The sequence below is a fragment of the Ursus arctos genome, unplaced genomic scaffold, assembly GCF_023065955.2.
Source record: "Ursus arctos isolate Adak ecotype North America unplaced genomic scaffold, UrsArc2.0 scaffold_29, whole genome shotgun sequence".
NCBI classification, from domain to species: domain Eukaryota; kingdom Metazoa; phylum Chordata; class Mammalia; order Carnivora; family Ursidae; genus Ursus; species Ursus arctos.
The window spans coordinates 16,928,616-16,955,187 of NW_026622974.1; the positions used below are offsets into that span (position 1 = coordinate 16,928,616).

Genomic DNA, 26,572 nt, shown 5'->3' on the forward strand with positions numbered 1-26,572 from the left:
TTTATTTCCAATAATGAAACGTAGTTTAGACTTTATTTTAAAAGTCAGTTGTTGGTAAAATCTCTGAAGAGTTTAAAAAATTATTTTGCAGACAAATCTGAATGATTTACATATTGTAACTATATAAAAAAATGTCTGGGATATGTTTAGCAGTGTAAGCATTGTGGGTGGAAATAGGATTTATGTCTTTTAAGGTTGGTCTGTGCTGTAGTGGGAAGGCAGAAAAGTTCTGTTATGGGGAACTTAGATGGTGGTAGGAATGGGTGAGTCTTCATGTTGGTGTTAGAATGAGTAACTTGAGGCCATATAAAGTAGAAGTTGGAGTGAAAGACATTGTTCTGAGAAGTGGAAAATATACTCACTGTGTACAGAAACAGTGTGGGTCATTGAGTTGGTGGAAAGAGATGGCACGAAGGGAAGTAAACAAAGATTTGATAGACATTTGGTGTTGATTATGTGTGAGGGAGGCACTTTGCACGGTTTCTCTCCTTTCTCCTAAGAGGCCTGTGAGATTTCTTTTTTTTTTTTTTTTTTAAAGATTTTATTTATTTATTTGACAGAGATAGAGACAGCCAGCGAGAGAGGGAACACAAGCAGGGGGAGTGGGAGAGGAAGAAGCAGGCTCACAGTGGAGGAGCCTGACGTGGGGCTCGATCCCGTAACGCCGGGATCACGCCCTGAGCTGAAGGCAGACGCTTAACCGCTGTGCCACCCAGGCGCCCCCCCCTGTGAGATTTCTAAATGACATTTACGTGGGCGTAGAAAAGTGTTGAGCCAGATCATCTGACCCAAACCCCATGCATTTTCCCCTTTGTTTTTAACTTACTTCCTTAGTGAAGTCAGTCATTGCTAATATTATCGTTAATTTATCCTTTCATATTAAAAATAGTTTATTTTTTCCTGTTGTTGAAATGAATAGAGAGGGGTGCCTGGGTGGCTCAGTCAGTTTAGTGATCAGCTCAGGTCTTATATAGGGTTGTGAGTTCAAGCCCCACATTAGGTTCCATGCTGGGTGCTGAGCGTGGAGCCTACTTATAAATAAGTAAATAGGTAGGTAGGTAGGTAGATAGAAGTGTCCTTGAGAAGATGTTTTTTATTATTATTTTTTAAAGATTTCATTTATTTGAGAGACAGAGAGAGAGAAAACATGGGCAGGGGGAGGGGCAGAGGGAGAAGCAGATTTCCCCCTGAACGGGGAGCTCCATGTGGGGCCTGATCCCAGGACCCCAGGATCATGACCTGAGCCAAAGGCAGATGCTTCACTGGCTGAGCCACCCAGGCGCCCCTAAAGATCTGTTTTTTATTTTAAAGTGTCAGTGTATTGTCTAGTATAATTTTTTTAAAGGAAAAACCATGTTTTTTTTTTAAGTTTAAAATTTAATTATATACAGAAAAGTGCATAGATCATAACTATATAGCTCTATGAAGTATCACAAAGTGTTACCAAAGTTAAGAAATGGAACATTGCTATCACCTGTGCACCCTGTGCCTCTTCCTATTCACTACCTCCTGTCTCCCACCTAAAATGAGTCACCATTGGACTTCTAATATCATAAATTCTGCTTGTTTTTGAACTTCATATGAATAGTGTGTCTTTTTTCCCCAGCTTTATTGAGACATAATTGACCTGTAGCATTGTGTAGGTTTAAGGTGTCCAAGGTTATCATTTGATACATGTATATATTGTGAAATGTTTACCATAATAAGACTAGTTAACACATCCTTCACCTCACATAATTACCATTTTGTCGTGGTTGTGGTGAGAACACTTAAAATTTACTCTCATAGCAACTTTCAATTATATAATACAATATCGTTAACTATAGTCACCGCGATATCATGCTACTGGAAGTTTGTACTCTTTGACCAACATCTCATTTTTCCCTACCCCCTGGCAATCACCATTCTGTTCTCTGCTTCTTTGCATTTGGCTTTTTTAGATTCCACATGTAAGTGAGATCACAGGTATAATATTTTATAATACCTTTATTGAGATAGCATTCACATACCTTGAAATTCACCCTTTTAAAATGTACAACTTAGGGAAAGGGAAAAAATGTACAGTTTATTGGTTTTTAGTATAATCACAGAGTTGTACAACCATCACCACCATCTAATTTTAGAATGTTTCATTACCCTAGAAAAGAATTTGAGAACATTTCAGTATCCTACCCTTTAGTAGTCACTTTTCATTTCTCCCTCTCATCCCTTGGAAACCACTAATCTACTTTCTGTCTCTGTGAATTTGCCTGTTTTGGACATTTCATATAAATGGAATCATGTAACTTGTGGTCTTGTCACTGGTTTCTTTCACTTAGCATAAGTTTTTTAAAAAAAATTATAATTAACATACAATGTTGCATTAGTTTCAGGTATACAATATAACGATTCAACAATTCTATACAATTCTCAGTGCTCATCACAATAAATGTATTCTTAATCCCCTTTATGTATTTTATCCATCCTCCCATCTACCTCCCCGCTGGCAACCACCAGTTTGTTCTCTATATGTAAATTTGTTTTTGGTTTCTCGTTGTTGTTTTGTTTCTTAAATTCCACATATGAGTGAAATTGTATGGTATTTGTCTTTCTCTGATTGACTTACTTCACTTAGCACTTCTAGGTCCATCTGTGTTGTTGCAAAGGGCAAGATTATTTTTTTTTATGGCTGAGTAATATTCCATTGTATATATAAACCACATCTTTTTTATTCATTCATCTATGGATGAACACTTGCTTTTGTATGTTGGCTATTTTGAATAAGGTTTACTTAGCATGATATTTTAAATTTCATCCATGTTGTAGCAAAAATTAGTACTTCATTCTTTTTTATTGTCAAATGATATTTTTCTGTTCAACAGTTGATGGACTTTTAGGTTGTTTCTACATTCCGGCTATTAGGAATAATGCTGCAGTGAATATTTATGTACCAGTTTTTGTGTGCATATCTTTTTATTTCTTTTATAGGTATGTATCTGGAAATGGAATTACTAGGTCATAGGGTAATTCTGTGTTTAAACTTTTGAGAAACTGCCAGACTTTTTCTAAGTGGCTGCACCATTTTATATCTTCCTGGTGTATGATGGTTTCCCTTTCTCCACATTCTCACCCACAGTTGTTATTTGTTTTTGAATGTAGCCATCCTAGTGGATGTGAAGTGGTAAGTCACTGTGGTTTTGATTTGCATTTCTCTAGTGATGAATGATGTTGAACATCTTTTCATGTGCTTATTGGTTGTTTGTATGTTCTTGGGGGGATGTCTGTTCAAATCCTTTGTACATTATTTTAATCGAGTCATCTTTTTATTGTTGAGTGTTATTCTTTACATATTCTGGATATAATAAGATAAATGACTTACAAATATTTTCTCTCATTTAGGATTCTCATTTCATTTTGATGGTATCATTTGCAACACAAATTTTTTTAAATTTATGTGAAGCCTAGTTTATTTTTTTCTTTTATCACTTGTACTTTCGGTGTCAGATCTAAGAAGGCTTTGTCTAAAGGAAGGTAATGAAGATTTTCTCTTACAGCTTTCTCTAGGGTTTTTTTTTTTTTTTTTTTTTAAGATTTGTTCATTTATTTTAGAGTGAGTGAGAGTGCACAAGCGAGAGCGTGCACAAGCTAACATTCCTGCTACACATGTGCGTTGTTGTTATCTAATTTTAGTTCTTATATCTGGGTTTGTGGTCTGTTTTGTGTTAATTTCTGTATATTGTATGAAGTAGGGGTCCAACTTCATTTTTTTTGCATGTGGCTATCCAGTTTTCCAATGTCATTTGTTGAAATGACTGTTCTTTTCTCATCAAATTGTCACTCTTGTCAAAGGTCAGTTGACTGAATTGATTTATTTCTGGACTCTTAATTTTATTCCTTTGAGCTGTACGTGTATTCCTACGGCAGTACTATGTGGTCTTGAATATTGACTACTATAGCTTTGTAGTAAGGTTTGAAATTGAGAAGTAGGAGTCCTCTAACTTTGTTCTTTTTTCAAGATTATTTTGGCTATTTTTGTTCCTTGCATTTTCTTAAGAATTTTGGGATTTAACTTTGTTCTTTTTTCAAGATTATTTTGGCTATTTTTGTTCCTTGCATTTTCTTAAGAATTTTGGGATTTACTTATCAGTTTCTACAAATAAGTTAGCTGGGATTCAGACTGGGATTGCAGAGACCACGTAGATCAGTTTGGAGAGCTTTGTCATCTTAATATTAAATCTTTTTCATGAACATGGGATGTTTTTATTTTTTAAGGTTTTCTTTAGTTTTTTAATAAAATTGAGTACTTTTAAATCTGTACCTATAAGTATTTTATTCTTTCTTTACTTTTATTTTTAATTTTTTAAAAATTTTATTTATTTGTGAGAGAGAGTGCATGGCAAGTACCCATAAGCAGGGGGTAGCAGCAGGCAGAGGGAGAAGCAGGCTCCCCACTGAGCAAGGAGCCCAATTTGGGACTCAGTCCCAGGACCCTGAGATCAAGACCTGAGCTGAGATGAAGAGTCAAGATGCTTAACCAACTGAGCCACCCAGCCGACTCTCTTAGTATTTTGTTCTTTAATGTCACTGTAAGTGGAGTTGTTTCTTTATTTCATTCATTTTTGGAATGTTTATTGCTAGTATAGAAGTTCAGTTGATTTTTGTATATTGATCTTGTATCCTGCAACGTAATGGAGCTCTTAGTACTAAGAGGTTTTAGTGGATTTCTTAGGAGATTATGTCTCACAAATAGAGATGAATCTTACTCATTACTGTCCTATCTGGATGCTTTTTATTTCTTTATTTTTGACTAATTTAGACTCTCTAGTATAATGTTGAATAGAGTGGCAGTAGTGGACATCCTTGTTCCTGATTCAGGGTGAAAAAGCATTCAGTCTTTTACTGTGACCTATGGGTATATATATATATATATATATATATATATATATATATATATATATATATATATATATAAGTGTTTTTTGCAGATGCCTTTTATTCAGATTGAGAAAACTTCCTTCTCATATTATTTGAGCATTCTCATAATGAAAGGGTGTTGGATTTTTGTCATGTGCTTTTTTTGCACCTGTCAAGATGATTGTATGATTTTTGTCCTTTATTTTGTTTATATGGTGTGTTACATTAATTGATTTTTGGTCCCAACCTTGCTGGGATATTCCTGGGATAAATAGCCCAACCTTGCTAGGATATTCCTGGGATAAATACCTCTTGGTTATACTGTATGATTGATTGGTTGATTGGTTTGAGAGAGAGTGCGCATGTACCAGCTGCAGGGTGGACAGGCAGAAGGAGAGGGAGACTCTCAAGCAGACTCCACGCTGAGCCACCCATTTGCCCCTGTATGATCCTCTTTGTATGTTGCTGGATTTGATTTGCTAGTATTTTTTGGAGCATTTTTGTGTTTATTGGTAAGGGATGTTAGTCTGTAGTTTTCTTGTGATGTCATTGTCTAGGTTTGATTATCAGGGTAATCTTGGTCTCAGAAGGGGTTGGGAAGTATGAAGTGTCCTGTTCTGGTTTTTTTTTTTTGGAAGCGACTGTGAAGGATTAGTGTTAATTTTTCTTTAAATATTTGGTAGAATTTAACCAGGGAATGTATCTGGGCTTGGACATCTCTTTGTGGGTGTTTTAAAATTACTGATTCACTCTTATTATAGATCTATGCATATTTTCTATTTCTTCTTGAGACAGTCTTGGTAATTTGTGTTTTCTAGGAGTTGTCCATTGATCTGAGTTATCTGATTGATGTGTATACTTGTTCATAGTATTCCCTTGTAATCCAAAAAAATTGAAATATAGGGGCACCTGGATGGCTCAGTCGGTTAAGTGTCTGACTCTTGTTCTCAGCTCAGGTCTTGATCTCAGGCTTGTGAGTTCAAGCCCTGCATTGGGCTCCATGCTGGGTGTGGCGTCTACTTAAAAAAAACTGAAATATAATTAATATCCAATATTATATTAGTTTTAGAAATCCTTTTTATTTCTGTAAGGTTGGTAATGATGTCCTCTCATTCTCATTACTGATTTTACTAAAGTCTTTTTTTTTTGTCATTGAGTTAGAGGTTTGTCGATTTTGTTGATCTTTTCAAATAACTATTTGGTTTTGTTAATTTTTCTGTTTTTTTCTATTCCTGTGTCTTTAATTTTTGCTGTTTATTATTATCACTTCTCAGTCTTCATTATTTCCTTCGTTCTGTTTGCTTTGGGTTTAGTTTGCTTTTCTAGTTTCTTAAGGTTGAAGTTTAGGTTACTGATTCGAGGTTTTTTTTTTTTTTCTTCTTTTTTTGTAGGCATTTACATTAGCCCTCCTGAGCACTGCTTTAGATGCATTCTGTGTTGTGTTTTGTTTTCATTCATTTCAAAGTATTTCCTTGTTTCTTCTTTGACTTACTGGTTATTTTGTGTGTTATTCAACTTGTATTTTTTTTTCTTAAAGATTTTATTTGAGAAAGAGAGCATATGCACATACAAGCAGGTGGAGGGGCAGAGGAAGAGGGAGAAGCAGACTCCCCACTGAGCAGGGAGCCTGATGTGGGGCTTGATCCCAGGACCTTGAGACCATGATCTGAGCTGAAGTCAGATGCTTAACTGACTGAGCCACCAGGCTCCTTCAACTTATATGTAGTTTTGAATTTTCCAAACTTGCTGCTGTTAACTGATTTTTAATTTAATTCCATTTTAGTCTGAGAACATATTTTGTATAACTGTAGTCCTTTTAAAATTACTGTTTCTTATTTTATTACCTAGTGTATGATTTGTCCTGAAGAGTGTTCCATGTGAGTTTGTAAGGAATGTGTGTCTGTTGCTTTTGGTTAGAGTGTTTTGTAGATATAGTTTGTTAGGTCTTATTGGTCTGTGGTGTTTTCAAGTCTTCTGTTGATCTTCTTATTTGTTCTATTCATTATTGAAAGAGGGATATTGAAGTTTTCAGATATTATTGTTGAATTGTCTGTTTCTATCTCCAGTTTTGCCATTTTTTGCTCTATGTATTTTGGGGCTCTTTTTAGGTGCATAAATGTCTATGATTGTTACATCTTTTTGATGGATTGACTGCTTTATCATGAAATGTACCTCTTTATCTCTAGTAACATTTTTTTGTTTTAAAGTCCGATGTTTTGTCTGATGTTAGGGTAGCCATTTCAGATCTTTTTTGTTTGTTTTTTGCATGCTATATCTTTTTTAAATCTTCTTACTTTCAGCTGTATTTGTGTCTTCGAATCTGAAGTGTCTCTAGTAGATAGCATATAGTTGGATCATTTTTTAAAAAAGATCTTATTTATTTTTATTTGTCAGAGGAGAGAGAGAGCACAAGCAGGGGGAGGGGCAGAAGGAGAGGGACAAGCAGACTCCCTACTGAGTGGGGAGCCCAACATGGGGCTTGATCCTGGGACCCTGAGATCATGACTTGAGCTGAAGTCAGATGCTTAACCAGCTGAGCTACCCAGGTGCCTCTTGAATGTTTTTCTTAAGAATGAGATACTGAAAAGTGAACTGGACGATTCGGGTTTATATTAGGTACCGGGAAGTGTATGAGATGCTTATTTACTCTTGGGCGTTACTCAGTTACTTTTTAAAAAATAATTGGTTGAGGACCCTTGCTAAAGTTAATGTTTCAGAGGAAGCCTCCAATCTCTTTCTACAGTGATTTATGTCTTAATGCCAGCATTCTTGTATCAGCCAGGAGCCCACTGTTCACTATGATGACTTCTTTCTTTCTTTCTTTCTTTCTTTTTTTCATTCGTCATTTTTATATATGGTGCTCTAATTCATGATTGTTTTCTGTTCTCTGAGATAATATCAACTCTCTTTTCAGTATTTCTTTCTCTAGGGATTTAAGTTGTGGTTTCCTCTTCTCTTTTTATTCAGCATACTTTCATCCACTTGAACTCCCTCTTCCACTATTTTGTTTGTCCTTGGTGGTTTATATTCTTTTTATATCATTATTGTCATTTTCAGTTTGTTGTGGAGGTAATGGAAATAAATATTTATGTTCAGTTTACCATGTTTAGTGAGAGGCCTCAATGACCTCAATAATTACAGTTTTAAATTAGGGGAACAATGATAAAGTTTTTGAACATGATTTATTAATAGTGGTTAACAGTCCAGACTCTGGTGTTGTATTTGTGAAGTTTGAGTTCCCCATCTGGTGTGTATCAGTGTTGGAACTCCCCCATTCTGGTCCTACATGTCTTGCATGGAATGTGAAGAAAGTATGGTCATGACCACACTTTACCCAGGCCATTTCTCACAGCTCTGTTTTTAATAAGTAACTTTGATGGATGAAGTAATATCTTCATGATATATAGAGGAGGCTTACTTACTGCTTGCTGTAAAAGTGATTGTTTCTCAGTGTTCCTTGCTGTAGTACAAACCCATGCTACTTGACCATTCATCTGTTCTGTGTCATGTTGCCCCCAAGGAACTTCACGGTAAGGAGAATGACACAATGTCTTGGCTCTCTTGATGCTTCTTGTAATATGAGTAATAAATTTCTTTGTCTCTAATGCAGGAGTTTTTGTCTTCTGTCAGCATCTGTTAAACAATAACAGGCTAACTTTTGACTTATAGGGAGCATAAAATTCAATCCCAGACTTGACAATCAGCTATGTAATTTTTGAGTGAATTTTCTAATCTGTGCTTGTTTCCTCATTTTTAAAATGAGGATAATCCTGGAGTGCCTGGGTGGCTCAGTTGGTTGAGTGTCCAACTCTTGGTTTTGGCTCAGGTCATGGTCTCAGGGTTATAAGATTGAGCCCTGTGTCTGGCTTCGTGCTCAGCATGGAATCTGCTTGAGATTTTTTCTCTCTCCCTCTCCATTTCCCTCTGCTCCTCCCCCTGCTCAGTGTTCTCTCTTTCTCTTAAAAAAAAAAAAAATAAAATGAGGATAGTCCTAATCCTCACCACAGATTCCTGAGTTTTAAATTAGAGTAGGCGTGCCTGGGTGGCTCAGTCGGTTAAGCAGGGGCCTTCCGGTCATGACCTCTAAGGGTTCTGTGATCGAGCCCTGAGTCAGGCCCCGTGCTCAGCTGGAAGTTTGCTTCTCCCTCTGCTCCTGCGCCTACCGCTCGTGTGTTCTCTCTCTCTCTCTCTCAAATAAATAAATAAAATCTTTAAAAAAGATTTAGAGTATGTAGAATTCTTAGTATTGTGCTTGCATATATATTAACTAGTAATATGACAGATAGAGAGGCAGCAAATGTCTGTATTTGGAGAAGCTTGGGGTTAATTAGATTTGATATGTTTTTGCTGCAATTTAAAAAAATGTATTTTGGAGACCTGAAACCATAAAAATCCTAGAAGTGGACACAGGCAGTAAGTTTTTTGACTTTGGCTGTAGCAGCTTTTTTCTAGATATGCCTCCTGAGGCAAGGCAAACAAAAGCAAAAATAAGCTCCTGGGAACACATCAAAATAAAAAGCTCTGTACAGTGAAGGAAACAATCAACAAAACTAAAAGGCAACCTTTTAGGCGAAGATATTTGCATATGACATCTGATAAAGGGTTAGTATCCAAAATATATGAAGAACTTATACAACTGAACAGCCCCCCTCCAGTAATCTAATTAAAAATGGGCAGAAGATATGAACGGACATTTCTCCAAAGAAGACATACAGTTGGCCAACAGACACATGAAAAGATGTTCATCATTACTTACCATCAGGGAAATGCAAATCAGAACTACAATGAGATATCACCTCACACCTGTCAGAATGGCTAAAGTCAACAACACGAGAAACAGCAAGAGTTGATGAGGATGTGGACAAAAGGGAACCCTCTTGCACTGTTGGTGGGAATGCAAATTCGTACAGCCACTCTGGAAAACAGAACGGAGGTTCCTCAAAAAGTTTAGAACAGTCCTGTGATCCAGCAATCACACTATGGGGTATTAGCCCAAAGAATACAAAAACACTAATTCAAAGGGATATATGCACTTTTAGGTTTGTTGCAGCATTATTTACAAGAGCCAAATTATGGAAGCAACCCAAGTGTCTGTCCATCGATAGATGAATGGGTAAAGAAGATGTGAGATATGTATGCAGTTGAATATTACTCAGCCATCAAAGAGAATGAAATCTTGCCATTTGTAACAACATGGATGGAACTAGAGAGTATTATGCTAAGTGAAATAAGTCAGAGAAAGACAAGTGCCATGTGCTTTCACTCACGTGGAATTTAAGAAACAAAACATAGGAGCAAAGGGAAAGAAAAAAGAGAGGCAAACCAAGAAACAGACTTTTTTTTTTAAAAAAAGATTTATGTATTTATTTGAGAGAGAGAGAGAGGAGCGAGTGGGATGAGGGGCAGAGGGAGAAGGAGAGAAAGAATCCATCAGCATGGAGCCCGATGTGGGGCCCAGTCTCAGGACCCTGAGATCACGGCCCGAGCTGAAGGCAGACGCCTAACTGACTGAGCCACCCAGGTGCCCCAAGAAACAGACTCTTAACTGTAGAGAACAAACTGATGGTTACCAGAGGGGAGGTGGCTGATGGTGGGGGGATGTTGGGTTGAATAGGTGATGGGGATTAGGAGTGCGCTTGTGGTTAGGAGCACAGGTGATGTATGGAATTGTTGAATCCCTATATCGTACCCCTGAAATTAATATAACACTGTATGTTAACTAAGTGGGATTAAAAAAGAACTAAAATCTATTTTGGGTCTTGTTATTATAGGAGATTGGAATTTATGGCACTTATAGGCATACTTTTAACAAGCGTCTTGGCAGTCATGATTGGTTTTTAATATTATTCTGGTTGCTTCCAGTCTGTTTGCTGTAATTACTGTATTTATATCCTGTTTGATTCTGCAGGTCATTTGAAGTGCATTATAATAAACATGCACTAAAGTGAAATATAGAAATATGGAAAAGATTGGAAAATTGTAGGGAAAATTAATGTCTACATTTGTATGTCACAGGGGATCTTATGCAGTTTCTGAAAGGAATAGTAACTTTTGTCTTCTTGTGTGACTTTGTTTTTTTTAGTTCAGTGATTCTCAGTTGGGGGATAGGATGTGGGTGGTCCTCCTAGGGGGTTTATCAGAACCTTGATTGGCGGTGTATAGAGTGTAAAAAACATGTTTTTTTTTGTTTTTGAAATAAACAGTGTAAAATATAAAACTTGATCAAGTGTTTGTAGCTGGTACTGATTCATGGAAGAAAGAAAAGAGTGCGAAAGCATTGCAGGGGTTTGGCAGAAAAACCATTCCTATGATAGATTGTATCACTTTACTAGCAGAGACCTTTTTCCTTCTTTTTCTGGTGAACTCTCATGGCAAGTGATACTAGTAATCGAGGCATTTGAATTCAGGTGCTTTTGATTAGCTTGCTGGTAGCTCCCTCTGGCTCTTCCCATTTCCCAGCTTTTACCATTTCATTAATGGGAACATGCACATTTTTCTTCACTTTGATTGGAATATTTGATTTGCGTTTGAAACTGTTGTGCTAAAACAGGTGTCAGTGATGCTTTTAGACTCAAGGCAAAGCAAGAGTTAGGGAAAAGTTATTAGCATTTAGCGTATAAGCTCGTCTGTGACGTGTAATAGATTGTGCTGCCCGAGGTGAGGCAGAGGGAAGTAGTGGGGAGTAGAGAGAACCACAAGGCCATCTTGGCTTCCATGTTACAGAAGCTGGGTTGCTGGCACACAGATCTTAGAGTCTACCTGGATTCTGTGTTTGTATGCATTTGTTTATCTTTTCAGATTCATTAAAGCTGCAATGACTTTTTTTTTTTTTTTTAAGATTTTATTTTTAAGTAATCTCCACACCCAGTTTGGGGTTTGAACTTACAACCCTGAAATCAAGAGTCACAGGCTCTACCAACTGAGCCAGCAGGCGTCCCTAAAGCTGCAGTGACTTTTATGTCGCTCTTTCTGTAAAATAAATATATTTTTGTTAGAAGGAGATGCAGTGTTACAATTAAATTGCATTGTATTTGCTTTGATGGAGGAATATGTACAGAAAAAGGAATAATTAATTTCTTTGTGAGTTTTTTTTTTTTAAGTTTTTTTTATTTGCCATAGTTGATGTAATTTTATTGGATAAAAATTTGAAGGAGGGGAATAGGGCCAGTTATCCGACTGGGACTCTTGCATTGTATTTCTTATTCTGGCTGTGTTTTGATAGTTTGGCTTTTGTAGTCTATATTTGGGTTTTTTAGTGGATAGTAGATTCTGAATCTTTAAGGTATATAACATAAAACCTTAATGTGAAGTATTCAGAAAGGAAAAAACTGATATTTTTCATTCTCCAGTTTATACGTAAATAATTTGTATTTTAAATCTGAAATTTCTAGGATTAGAAATGAGTAAGTATTGCTGTCTTTGGGGGGGCGTTTTGGATCTCCTTGCTGAGTTGATTGACTTAACCTTGGTCACATTAAAGGTGAATGAGTAAGGTCAAACATACTATTAATGATTTTTCAGTTGACCAGTTAGGGAAAGGTCAGGCTTTGACACCTGTCAGCTCGCAGACAAAGATTCTCTGTGCTCTTGCAGTTCAGAGTCTGATAGCTGTTTATAGTTTACCTTGATGTTTTAAAAAATCTTCTTAGGACAGTCAAAAAATATTTATTTACCTGCTTTGACTGGGTTTAATGGCAGGATGCTTTTCATCCAAATAGCCCAGAATGGCAGGCACAGTGAAGGTGAGCATCTTAAAAGATACCGAGTATTCTGTGTGTCACAAATGAGAAGTCTGCATATTAAATAGAACTAGTGTTCTGTTGTCAGATATGTGCAGGAAGGGAGGGTTTTTGAGTGAAGGCATTGTGGTTGGTAACCTTATTACCTGGCTCACTGAAAACAAGTACATGTAAAACTTTGGATTGCTTATTTTTACCTATTGCAAAGTAATTTTCCTTATTCTGAATCTGATATTTAAAATTTTTCGTATCCCTTGTAGTTTCAAATCTTAATTTCTTCTATCTTAGAAATTATTTCATGTCATTTTTGGCTTAGTCCTTCTTTTCAGTGATCATGAATTAATGTTTAATATGTTATTTGCTATTGGAAATGTCAGTTATGTGAATTTATTAGGAACTTCTGGATACTTTTCTCTAACGTTGGAACATTGATTTTACATTGATTTAATAGTTTTACATGTTGCAGTTTAAAATAGTTTTTGGTTTTCACTTGCGCATTATTATTTCTTAGATATTTGCAAGTTGGCTTTGAGGTAGTCATGGTTTTCTGATCATTTTGGCTTTTATATTGTTTTCAGAGCTAGTTGATCTAGTTTGGGTTGTGGTAGCTCTTTAGGACTGTGCATTCATCATTGTGGTCAACTCTTTCTATTACGTAAAACAGGAAAATGCCATACATTTGATATATATGACACTCTTTGTAGTTACCTTCTGGGATATGTTTACAAATTATTATAAGCTATTAGTAAGTTGCAAAGCAATTTTAATGTGCTTGCAAAATTGAGAAATGTGTACCTTTAATTTCCCCTTTGATGTAGAATAAATTTCAGCCAGTGGGGGGAGGAGTCTGATGTTATAGCTGAGACAAGACATGCAGATGTCAGAATGGACATGTAATGGAACACACTGGAGAGCAAATGTGTTTGAGCATGGGAGCTTTTCATAGGGCGTCTGACAAGCCATTGACTATGACAGGAGTGGAAAGGGGGCCTGGAGAAGGGTGAAGTGGGATGGTAAGCACATACTATGAACCCTTGTTGGAAATCCCAGACTTAAAAGGAGCTGAGGGAGAAAGGATTAATAGTCAGATGAAGGTTCAAGTTTATTTTCAGAGTGGGGAAGTAAACAGTTTTTATTAATTAAGTAATTTATTTATTTATGATTTATTTATTAGAGAGAATAGGGGGAGGGGCAGAGGGAGAGAATCTCCAAGAAGATTCCCCATTGAGCATGGAGCCCGATATGGGGCTCCATCCCACGACCCATGAGATCATGACCTGAGCCGAAACCAAGAGTCAGGTGCTCAACTGACTGAGCCACCCAGGCACCCCATAAATCATTTTATTTATTTATTTATTTATTTATTTATTTTTAAAAGATTTTATTTATTTATTTGACAGAGATAGAGACAGCCAGTGAGAGAGGGAACACAAGCAGGGGGAGTGGGAGAGGAAGAGCAGGCTCCCAGCAGAGGAGACTGATGTGGGGCTCGATCCCATAATGCCGGGATCGCGCCCTGAGCCGAAGGCAGGCGCTTAACTGCTGTGCCACCCAGGCGCCCCCCATAAATCATTTTATATTCCAAGAATTTGAAGTGGAACATTTTGAGTTGAATTGTCTGATGAATTCAAGCATGGTGCTAGGTTTGAGTAAATAAGCTAATTTCCAGAGAAAATAGTAGTCAGTTCAAAAGATTTACCTCTTTTTCTGTTTCATAAACATGAGGTAATCTTTGAGATGAGTAGAGTAACATGGAATACTTACCACCTAATATTTAACCCTGAGAAAAGGTAGGTATATATATGTTATATATGAAATGAGCTTTTTCTGTTGAACTGAATTTGAGGGATTGTGCTGGTTAGCAGGTTTCAGTGTTCTGCATTCTTCATAGGGAAATTTATGCTTTACATAGAGCTCTTTATGTGTTTCTGTTACAATTGCATACCTTTAACTTCTTTTCAAATGATGTAAGTGAAGGCATTAATAGGCCTTCCTTTCTGTAAGCACACTCTACAAATACTTTTATCCTCACATTTTTTGACATCACATAATTATGGAAGCTAACTTTGTATTATTTCATATATAGTATTATTTCATATATAGTTTTGGGCAGATATAGTATTATATTTGGAGAGTGAGGAAAAGGTTCATTGAATTCTTTTACTTAATTGAGGACTCACCATTTATGCATATAATTGTAAAAATACACCATAGCAGATGGTCTTTAGTGGCAATATTTTAGAAGTTCACAGAATTTGGGTTTTCCTTATCAAGCTACAAAATTAGATTTTGCTCATTATAAGATAGTTTAAACGTAGAGATGCTATGACTAAATGTGAAACTTCAAGCTGAATTACCCTTGAAGGCTAAAATTAACATATGCAAAAATTTTCAAATAACTTATGAAAGTCATTTTTCTTTTTTAAGGTTTTCATATAGCTTTTGAATACAGAATTCCTTGTATTCTTATTGGTGATGACTTCATGCCCCTGACTGTGCCCTTGAAAAAGTATGACTGACTAAGCTGAAGTTTCTCACCTAATAATGTTATACATATATGTTGCAATTGATCTTAAAAGAATGAAATTAATTTACTAAATATCATCTTTAGTGTTCTGATATTCTCGCTCATTAAACATTTACACTGTGAAGTGTTACTCACGTTTTCTGAAGGTCTTCCACAAAAAGATACTGAGTTTTTAAATGTATACTTTATTTTTTCAATCTATAATAGTCCTAACTTTTTCCTAACTTTTTCTTGTCTCCTGCCACCCTCTCCTCCCTGAAAATTTAATCCTTTTTAGTTGTAGTCCTGTCATGGACTAGTTCAGAGCCTAGTTCAGAGTGCCTTATCGTAGGTCTTTGGAATGAGAGTAAGAACCAGGAATGTGGAAGGCTGATGGAGTTGCAGAAAAAAAATCATTTTGTGTTCTAGTCACTGAGTGGCTAAGTCTGAGTTATAAAGGCAGGAGGAAGAAGTTGCAGTTAGCCCAGGCCCTATCGGTATTTCCATCCTGCTGCTCTCCACCCCTCTGAAGACAGAGATAAAGCAGTTAAAATTCTTACTCAGTACTTCTTTCTCTCTCGTTACTCCCTAGTTGCTGCTGATTGCTAATTTCCTTGACTTTCAGATTCCTGGTGCCATACTCCAGCTGTTGATACCTGCCAGCTGTTTGGCTTTTTTTCCTGTTCATCTCTGGTCAAAGTGTGCTCTCCCAATTCCAGTGTCGCCTGAAGCTTTTGGGCGAGAGAGTCCTTCTGTTGTCTATATTCCAGCTTCTTTTAGTTGATCTAGAGAGTATCACCTCTGTATGACTGTTAGAAAATCCGGAGGACTGTTTTGGAGCTTGCATGGGGTCCCTGTTCCCCAAGGAAGGAATACTTGTTGATACCTGAATGAGCAGTGGACTTATTAAGGTTTGGGTCTCCATAGTGATCTAAGGAGACAGAGGAGAGAAGTTAGTCACTAAATAGCTAACATTTGTTATGTGTTTACTGAATGCCAGGTATTAAGCTAAAGGCTTTAAATGGATTATATTAATTAATCCGGACAGCAGCTCCATGAGGAAAGGTTAGAGAGGTGAAGTAACCTCCCCAGAGTTAAATGATAGAACTGGAACTGAAAAATCCGACCTGTAGATTTTTGAAATGTGTATATCACAAAGCATGTTACTAAATATATGAGCACATTTCCTTCCAGCTAGTCCTTAACTAGCACTGAAACGAAGTGGAATAGATACTGACATTTAAGGTGACAGTGCCCATGAAAGGGGATATGCAAACACAGGTGTAAGATCAGAGATTTACATTAATGTAGGAAATTAAAGCATTAACTGTAATTTTACTAAGATGTTTTATTTTAGGTGACAGTTCTTGGCAGAAATGGAAACACAATATATTAAATACACCACAAGTAGTTTTCCCCATATAATATGTATGCTACCTCTAGGGGAAACATTGTATTTACACAGCTCAGTTGTTGAGGGACTCATCTTGACCATGGGTTTTCTATACCCTTTGTTGCTTTTCTTCTCTGGTACTTTTTTTTTTTTTTTGAACATTTCTTTGGTCACATTGTATGTTTTAGTTCATGTTCAACAATAGACTCGTGATATTCAAAGGTCAGTGGAAACCAAAATTCAGGAGATTTTATGCTTGAGATAGGACTAATTTAACAGGGCGGTAAAAAGAAAGTTACAGGCTTGATTTGGTTTTGCTCTTGGCTTAGAAGAAAGGAGGAGGGCCTTCTTTAGAGAGAGGTCCATTGTTGTTTCAGACTCGGCCTTTTAGGAGGATAGGGATTCTGGACTCTAGCGGCTACTCTCCTACTAGATACTTTGAACATCTTTCTGGTATATTTCTGATGGTTGTAACAGTGATTAGAATGTTGAGACTTACAGCAGAGTTTTGTTGAGATATTGCCAATTTCTGTGTTAATAACAAGGAAAATTTGGGGCCGCCTGTGGCTCAGCCATGAAGCGTCTACCTTTGGCTCAGGTCATGATCCCAGGGTCCTGGGATCGAGCCCTGCATCGGGCTCCCTTCTCAGCAGGAAACCTGCTTCTCCCTTTCCCACCCACCTTGCTTGTGTTCCTTCTCTCACTGTCTCTGTTAAATAAATAAAATCTTTAAAAAAAAAAGATAAGGAAAATTTGTTGAGTGAGTGACCAATGAAGGACTGAATGAGGGTCTGAATTACAGTAGTGGTGTGGCAGTGGAAAGAAGTGGACTAACATGGCAGGCATGGAAAGACCCTGAAGATTTGATGACTTAATGGAATGTGAAATGAAGATGACTTCAAGCTATTCGGTAGATAAAGAATTGTGTATTAGTAATGGTAGGGAACATAGAAATAGGAGTATGTTTTTGGGATAGGGCGGTATATTTGGTTGTGAACATACTGCTTATGAGTGCTGGTGGGCCAGTAGAGATTGGTGGACAATTCAATGTATTATGTATACAATCAAAATATGTATGTAACAGTGGTATTTGAGTCTGTGGAAAAGAAGATTGCTAACGGAGAGTGTATGAGCGAGAGAAGGTCAGAAAATTAGTCTCTCCCATAATGGATTTTTTATGACCCCGGGTAAGTTACCTAACCTTTCAATGCCTCATTTTCTTCTACAATAAGATAGAGAACATCATAGTGTATTCCTCATAGAATTGTTGTGAAACTGAATGAAATTATCTGTGTAAATTGCATAGTGCTTGGCACATTGTAAACACTAAAGGTTAGCCATTTTATTATTTAGTAAGCACTTTTGTTATGCATATGAAAACAGCTGACTCTAACCCTGGAAGTTATACTGAATGTTTAAAATTGAACAGGTGATTTTTATTAGTGTTATTTTTTAATTTCTCAAATTAGAACTTTTTGGTGTTTGAAAGTCTGGGTAGTTATAATCTTGGAACTAATCTTTGTGGTTAATTACTTTAAGGCATTTTTATAGAAACATGTCATCTTTGTGGACTGTTAATACCTCTGTGATGCAAACTTTGATACCATCCTTTTACCTTCACTTTTCTCCTGTTTCTTAATTATATAATTTCTTCACCTTTTGGCACTTGGAGATAAACTCTTGGTTGAATATATAATATTTTTGTTTAATTAGGTTGAGAGTGGGGTAGATGAGGGATGATGATATTAAAACTAAATCTCTTACTGGACAGGTTTCTTCCAATGAAGATGGGTTACAGGGAACCCAGTTGTATTTGGCTTCTGTTTCTTTTCTCTGTGACAAGATTATTATGCTCTAGAAGTGTCATTTGGGGGAGCCAAAGCACTGTACTTTAACTTCCAATGGTCCGTTCAGTGTAGAAGGGGAAAAAGTAGTGAAATGAATTGAAGTTCATGCTTTGCAGGTGTTTATATGTCTCTTCCTTCTGCTTTAGTAGTAAATGGCTAGTGGGGTTTGTTAAATAGTAAATGAATAAGACTAAAGATTGGGCATTTATATTTCCAGAGTTTTAACTTTTTACATTTGCATTTTAGTTGCCCCATTGATACTTCTAGGGTTAAGAGAAATAAGTATTTTCAGCTGGATATATATTGGATCACTTCGAAGCTGTAGTTGCTCCAAATTAGGCTGTTGATGCCGTCTGAGACCCACTATGAAATACCAAAAGAACAGCCTTTGGAATGTAGGCTTGATTTTTCCAGTCAATGAACTGACTAATATTTTCAGAGTGTCTGTAGATGCAAAACACTAAATTATATTAAAAATATTGCCACTCGAGTAAGTCCTTAAAGAAACAATTTTGGTGCTGTTTGGTTGATTAGTGTACATCAGAGCTATTGTTTGGGCTCTCCAAGTACAGGCTGTTCAGGGATGTGGTAGCATCTGGATTCAGAAAGGATAGCTGCTTTATTCTGTGTCAGTTTTCGTTTGGTGTGTTGTATATTCTTTAAAATGAGTTAGAATTTATTTGAGTGTCCCTTTTTAATATAAGCTTGACATGATTATTTTTCTTTGTATTTATCACTCCCTTTGACACACAGGCGCACACGCATGTGCACACACACACAAAAGAAGAGCTACAGTTTGGGTAGTATTCATAGCAGGATAGAGATAATTTTTTTTTTTTTTTTTAAAAGATTTTATTTATTTATTCGACAGAGATAGAGACAGCCAGCGAGAGAGGGAACACAAGCAGGGGGAGTGGGAGAGGAAGAAGCAGGCTCATAGTGGAGGAGCCTGAAGTGGGGCTCGATCCTGTAACGCTGGGATCACGCCCTGAGCTGAAGGCAGACGCTTAACCGCTGTGCCACCCAGGCGCCCCTGGATAGAGATAATTTATTTGAAGTTTTTAGTAGGTTGCTATCTTTAGTCATGAGAAAAGTCTGCTTTCAAATTTTACTGCCTCTTTTTGGTAAGAGGATTAAGTCTAGAACAGAGGCGCTATTTCCAAGACCATGTCTCCATCAGAAGCTGGGGTTTAATATATGTTAGAAAAGATACATGCTTCCTCCACCATCTCTTAAGCTCTTGCTATTTATTACCTGACTTGTTTATCAAATCCTGGAAATTGGTACCTTTGGTAGCTAATAGGGTGTTTTGGTCAGTTAAGAGTGGAGATACTTTAAAAAAAAAAAAAAAAGCAGCATCATTCTGTGTGTGAGAGAATGTATTGCCTGTAGATAAAAGTAATGGCTTATCTTGGTTTCTTGTGATGGCACCTTTGCTACTTTATTGTCCTATGGTCTCTTTCTGTCTAACAGAAAATTGACAGGTTACTTACCTTTTTATGAGTGCTTCTCTTGAAAACTGTATGATTGAATGCTTAGTGAAATTAACCTTGGCTTCTGCAGTACTGAATGGCAGAAGAGAGATGCTTGCTTCTTCCTTCCTTCTTAAAAAATGCTGTTTGAATATAGTTTGGGTAAGTTGACCTCTGAGGTAGTTGATAGAGAAAATTGAAGTGAAATACTTTTCTTCTCTTCTGAGTATTGTGTTAATTTTCCCCAAATGACATAATTAGCTTAAATGTTGGGAAGTATTAGGTTTTAGCCAACTAAGCTGAATTTAATTTGTATGTCTTTATTTTTACTGTATATGTGGTAAAATTTGATAATTAATAAAGATTTAAAGGAAGAGCTAACTGATAAATTCACCCTGTTTCACCTTCTTAAACCTAAGAAGCATAATTTGGCTAAATTATGCAAAATGCTAATTAAAGGGTTTAATTTGCTAATCATCTCTGTTTGATTAGAGGCAGATGCTGATTATCTGCACAAGTCTAAATGGACCTTTCAGAGATGGCTTTCATTATTTAAAATCAACTTGTCAAACTAATTAAGACATAAATTTAAGGAATAACAAATACTGGTAGTTATCTGTAGACTTTCAGTGTAATGCAAGGCTGGATAATTCACAAATGCTGTGCGTCACAGACTTGGGGTCATTAGGCATTTCAGTATTTTCAAAGTTGAGGAGTTGAACTTTGGCTTTTTTACTGAGCTCATTAGATTGTCTGGTCATACCTTTGTTGGTCCTTTGGGTCTCTGATATTTTTCCTGGCTCTTTTTTTCCTTCTTCTAGGAAGAGAAAGGACACTGACAAGCCAAGACAATCCTGGGCATGAACATTTAAACCATACGTAGAAATCGACAGGTGGATCATAGATAGGTATACTAGGTTTCTCAGAGGTGACCGAAACTTCCTCTTACAAATCTGAGAGCTGTGGTAGGAAACTGTTAACACGCATGGGTTAGTGTTAATGCCAGGAAGCAAGGGGGGAGCATCTTAGTTCAATAACTGAGGAAGAATTTGGACCCATGCTCCCAGCCTTTTACTCTTCCTGGCTTGTCTTTTTCTAAGGGTGCACAAAGATGTAAAACTATTTACAGTTCAGTCAAGTGTCTGTGGCTGATTTAGGGTTGAGTGGAGAAACCAGGGCAGACACTATTCCTAATTTGAGACAGATATGAAAGGCCCAGTAACAGAAGATGTTTGGGGTTTTTCATTGCAGACTTAGGGTGTGAGGCTAGAGGATCTGAGATATATACATACAATCCTGCTTTGACCTGTACCAAGGTCAAAGGTGGTAGGACGAAGTAGCATGATGTCTAAGTGGGGATAATCTATATGTCATATGATGTAGGGGTAGAATGCACAGGTTCTGATGCCATACTACCTGGGGTTGAATACTGGTGCTGCCACTTAGTTTTTTTTTTTTCCCTCCAGTTTGGATTTCTCATCTGAAAAACAGAAAATGTAATAATACTATCTCATGAGGTTAAGTGGCTTCAATAAAGTTAATACATGTTAAGTATTTAGAACACTGCCTGGCAGATAGTAAGCATATAATACATTTTAACTATTATTTTTATTTGTTACTTTCTAGCTTCTTTGTGAGATTTGCAAAAGATGGTATACGTAGAGAACATTGGTTTCTTTCCCCTAATATCCCTTTGAGTCATTTAAAAATGATTGCTACATGCACCAAAACCCATAAAATACCTGGGCATAAACGTAACCAGAGAGGTAAAAGATCGGTACTCTGAAAACTATAGAACACTTACGAAAGAAATTGGGGAAGACACAAAGAAATGGAAAAACATTCCATGCTCATGTATTGGAAGAATAAACATTGTTAAGATGTCTGTACTACCCAAAGCAATCTACACATTCAGTGCAATTCCTATCAGATACCACCAGCATTTTTCACAGAGCTGGAACAAACAGTCCTAAAATTTGTATGGAACCAGAAAAGACCCAAATAGTCAAAGGAAGGTTGAAAAAGAAAACCAAAGCTGGAGGCATTGCAATTCCGAACTTCAAAGTTGTATTATAATACTGCAACTATCAAGGTAGTATGGTACTAGCACAAAAACAGACACATAGATCAATGGAATAGAGAACCGGGAAATGGACCCTGTACTATATGGTCGACTAATTTTCGACAAAGCAGGAAAGAATATCCAATGGGGAAAAAGACAGTCTCTTTAACAAATGGTGCTGGGAAAATTGGACAGCCACATGCAGAAGAATGAAACTGGGCCACTTTCTTACACCATACAGAAAATAAATTTAAAATGGATGAAAGACCTAAATGTGAGACAGAAATCTATCAGAATCCTAGAGGAGAACAGAGGCAGTAACTTCTTTGACCTTGTCTGTAGGAACTTATTCCTAGACACGTCTCTGAAGGCAAGGGAGACAAGGGTAAAAATGAGCTATTGGGACTTCATCAAGATAAAAAGCTTCTGCAGAGGGAAGGGAACAATCAACAAAACTAAAAGGCAACTGATGGAATGGGAGAAGTTACTTACAAGTGACATATTGGATAAAGGGCTAGTTTCCAAAATGTATAAAGAACTTATTAAACTCAACACCAAAAAATAAATAATCCAGCCAAGAAATGGGCAGAAGACATGAAGAGACATTTTTCTACAGAAGATCTACAAATGGCTAACAGACACATGAAAAGATGCTCAGTATCACTCATCAGGGAAATACAAATCAAAACCACATCGAGATACCACCTCACATCTGTCAGAATGGCTAAAATTAAGTTAGGAAACAACAGATGTTGGCGAAGATGTGCAGAAAGGGGAACCCTCTTACACCGTTGGTGGGAATGCAAACTGGTGCAGTCACTCTGGAAGACAGTGTGGAGGTTCCTCAAAAAGTCAAAAATAGAGCTACCCTATGACCCAGCAATTGCACTACTAGGTATTTATCCAGAGGATACAAACATAGTGATTCGAAGGAGCACATGCACCCCAGTTTTGATAGCAGCAACAGTATATCAGCAATAGTCACACTATGGAAAGAGCCCAAATGACCATCGACTGATGAGTGACTAAAGAAGATGTGGTGTGTGTACACACACACACACACACACACACACACACACACACACACTATGGAACATTACTCAGCCATCAAAAAGAATGAAATCTTGCCATCTGCAACAACGTGATTGGAACTAGAGTGTATTATGCTAGGCGAAATAAGTCAGTCAGAGAAAGACAAATACGATATGATTTCACTCATGATGTGGGATTTAAAGAAACAAAACGAACATAGGGGAAAGGAAGGAAAAATAAGATAAAATCAGAGAGGGAGGCAAACCATTAGAGACTCTTTTTTAAAGATTTTATTTATTTGACAGAGAGGCAGCAAGAGAGGGAAAACAAGCAGGGGGAGTGGGAGAGGGAGAAACAGGTTTCCGCTGAGCAGGGAGCCCGACGTGGGGCTCGATCCCAGAACGCTGGGATCACGCCCTGAGCCGAAGGCAGGCGCTTAACGACTGAGCCACCCAGGCGCCCCAAGAGATTCTTGACTATAGAGAACAAACAGAGTTGCTGGAGGGGAGGTGGGTGGGGGGGATGGGCATTAAGGAGGGCACTTGTGATGAGCACTGGGTGTTGTATGTAAGTGATGAATCACTAAATTGCCCTGAAACTAATACTACACTATATGTTAACTAATGTGAATTTAAATAAAATCTTGGAAGGAAAAAAAATGATTGCTGTACGTACATGTATAGTAACAAAAAATCATTAGAACCTCAGTTGTGTAAGATAAGCTAATAGAATTTGGAATAGTGGAGTTTTACGAAAATGAATAAGTGCAGATTTTGGTCCAGTTCTTTTTATGGAGTGCAAGTGGTTTAGGGGTGTGTAGAGATAGTTGCTAGACTGACAATTGCACAGTCCCTGATCATGAGTGCTTTTTACATCTGGATTCAAGGGTAGAAGGGAAGGTTCCTTTGAATTCAGTTATTTTCTATCTCCCAGAAGATTAAAACAACTTATTGTGTAATAGGAAAAGGATAATAGAATGCGGCAGGTTTTGTAACTACTTAGACCAATAGAATTTGATGGAAGTGACACTGTACCTGTTTCTGGGTGCAGACCTTAAGAAACTGGTAGCTTCCACTTCCTCTGTCTGACACACTTTCTTTGGGAGTCCTGAGATGTCATGTAAGAAGTCTGACTAGACTTGTTGAGATCTTCTTGCTGGAGAGGTCTGTTCTGAAGCTTGGCACTAGCAGCTGCCATACTGGAGAGGCCATGTCTCAGCACTCTTCGACATTCCCAGTGGAGCCCGGTGGTTTAGCCATCTCTACCAAGGTGCTAGACGTGAGTGAAGCCATCTTGGACTCTTCAGTCTGTTCATCAGCTTAAGACCCCAAGTGACATCATTTGATGCCACATGGAACAGATGAATTGCCAGCTGTATCCTTTCTGAATTTCTGAACAACAAAACGGAGAAAATAGAATGGTTGTTGCTTTAAGCTGCTAAGTTTCAGGGGTAATTTATTATGCAGTGATATGTAACTGGAAATGGTAGCTAAGCTCGAGCTTCTGACTTCTTAAATTTGAGCAGAAGCCAAAACAGTGTACCCTAAATACTCTCAGACAACTCTACCATGATTTGAAAAGACTTTGAAATGTAATGAAAATTATGTAACTCATAACTCTGGTTAATAGTATGGAAAATGAAATTCTGATAATGAGATAAGTAGAGAAGGTGTCTCTGCAGGAGCTCAGATTACTCTGAAGGGAGAGAAATGGGAGCATTTTTTTTTTTTTAAAGATTTTATTTATTTATTTAACAGACAGCTAGCGAGAGGGGAAACACAAGCAGGGGGAGTGGGAGAGGAAGAAGCAGGCTCCCAGCGGATGAGCCTGATGTGGGGCTCGATCCCAGAATGCCAGGATCACGCCCTGAGCCGAAGGCAGACGCTTAACGACTGAGCCACCCAGGCGCCCCTGAAATGGGAGCATTCTTGATAAATGCTTTCCACTTTCCAGAAGTTTGATTGGTGCAGCTCCTTTGACAGTTAGCTGAGAAGTTTATGGCTTTTTAATTTTGGAGAGGCTTGCTGCATTTCTGAGACTTGCCAGGAGTCTGAGAATCCTTTGAGGTCTTCTTTATTTTCAGAGATACCTTTTTATGTTTCAGGACCTGGGAAAGAGAGGTAATAAGGTATAAGGTAGTTGATGTTTTTAAACAGTATTCTTATCCTCTCACGAGTTTGCCGAAATTTAGAGTAGTCAAAATTCATGACTTCATTTCATAGCATGGATTGTGGATAGTCCTTTTTGCTTGCTAAATTCAGTTCAGCCAAGAGATGGTGAACTAAGAGAGATGGTTAGGGCCCTCTGTAGGTGCTATGGGGAATTTAAAGCACTTTCTTTTTTTTTTAAATTTTTTTTATTTTTTAAAGATTTTATTTATTTATTTGACAGAGACACAGCCAGCGAGAGAGGGAACACAGGCAGGGGGAGTGGGAGAGGAAGAAGCAGGCTCCCAGCAGAGGAGCCTGATGTGGGGCTCGATCCCAGGACTCTGGGATCACTCCCTGAGCTGAAGGCAGACGCGTAACGACTGACCCACCCAGGCGCCCCTAAAGCATTTTCTTAAATAGGAAGGGTTATAAATAAGCGAGTAAAAGCAGTCATAAGTTACTATTGACACCACACCACACAGGCTCCTTTTGTGTGCTGTTTTGAAATGGTTGCAGATTTCTATTTTCTTCTGATTTTCAGCATTTAATGGTTTGTATTGGTTCTCAGTATGTGGAGTTTGGATTATGGTCGTTAAGGGAGAAATTTTAATTCATATGGAAAATTTGTGGAAATGATCTCTTATTGAAAAACTGAAAATGGATTAAAAAACTTATTTTGTAAGTCCCGGGAAGCAGGACAGCTGAGGCCTAATAAAACCTTTTTGTGTTGGCAGACACATTACTGCTATTATAACCCTTCGCTCAAGGAACAGGAGAATCGAAGATAAATGTAGCACATATACAGCTGTTTGAATTTGCTGCTTAGCTTTCTGGATTCCTTAAGCTGTATCACTTTTGGGTTGTAATGATCTTACTGGAGGCAAGGAACAAAGTGAACAAGATGATTCTCATATACGTTTCCCGAGGCTGTTATTTCTACAAAACAGAAATAATAATTTTGCCTTTTTTCTTTTTTGGTAACTCAAAGTTAATAGTAGCAAGGAAAATAGAGATAAGGATCCAAGTGACTGGTATTTTAAGAGATCAATGTCAGGATCATTACAGAGAACAATATAATGGCTCTAGAATGTATGAATTCAGTGTTTTCTCCTTTTGCAATTTTGAGCACATAGAATGAAAATGGCCACACTTAGATGGGGTAGGAGTTTAGCTTTGGAAGGAGAAGCTGTTATACAACAATGTGGATAAAATGCATATTTAAAGTATTACAAGAATGAGGGCTGTTACAGGGAGGTTCAATTATTATCTGTTCTTCAAGGTGGAAATGAGCTCTTTTTTTCCTCTTTCTGATGTGGAGGAGTAGAAGGAGGGCTGTGACTTGAGGACGTGCAGAGGAGTGGCCTCTGGGTGGTGCAGGTGGTGCTGCTTCCCCTCACAGCTGGTGTTGGCAGTGCTTGGTAACTGATGTCCCTGAAGAACACCAGCGCTTCCCGGTGGTATCATGGCTTCTTCCTGTA

At 37.5% G+C, this 26,572-nt stretch overlaps 1 protein-coding gene across 3 annotated transcripts in view; it reads left to right on the forward strand.

Annotated features, from left to right (window-relative positions):
* PRIM2 (DNA primase subunit 2) overlaps nt 1-26,572 on the forward strand; it is a 341,343-nt gene that overhangs the window by 40,727 nt on the left and 274,044 nt on the right. The window lies entirely within an intron of this gene.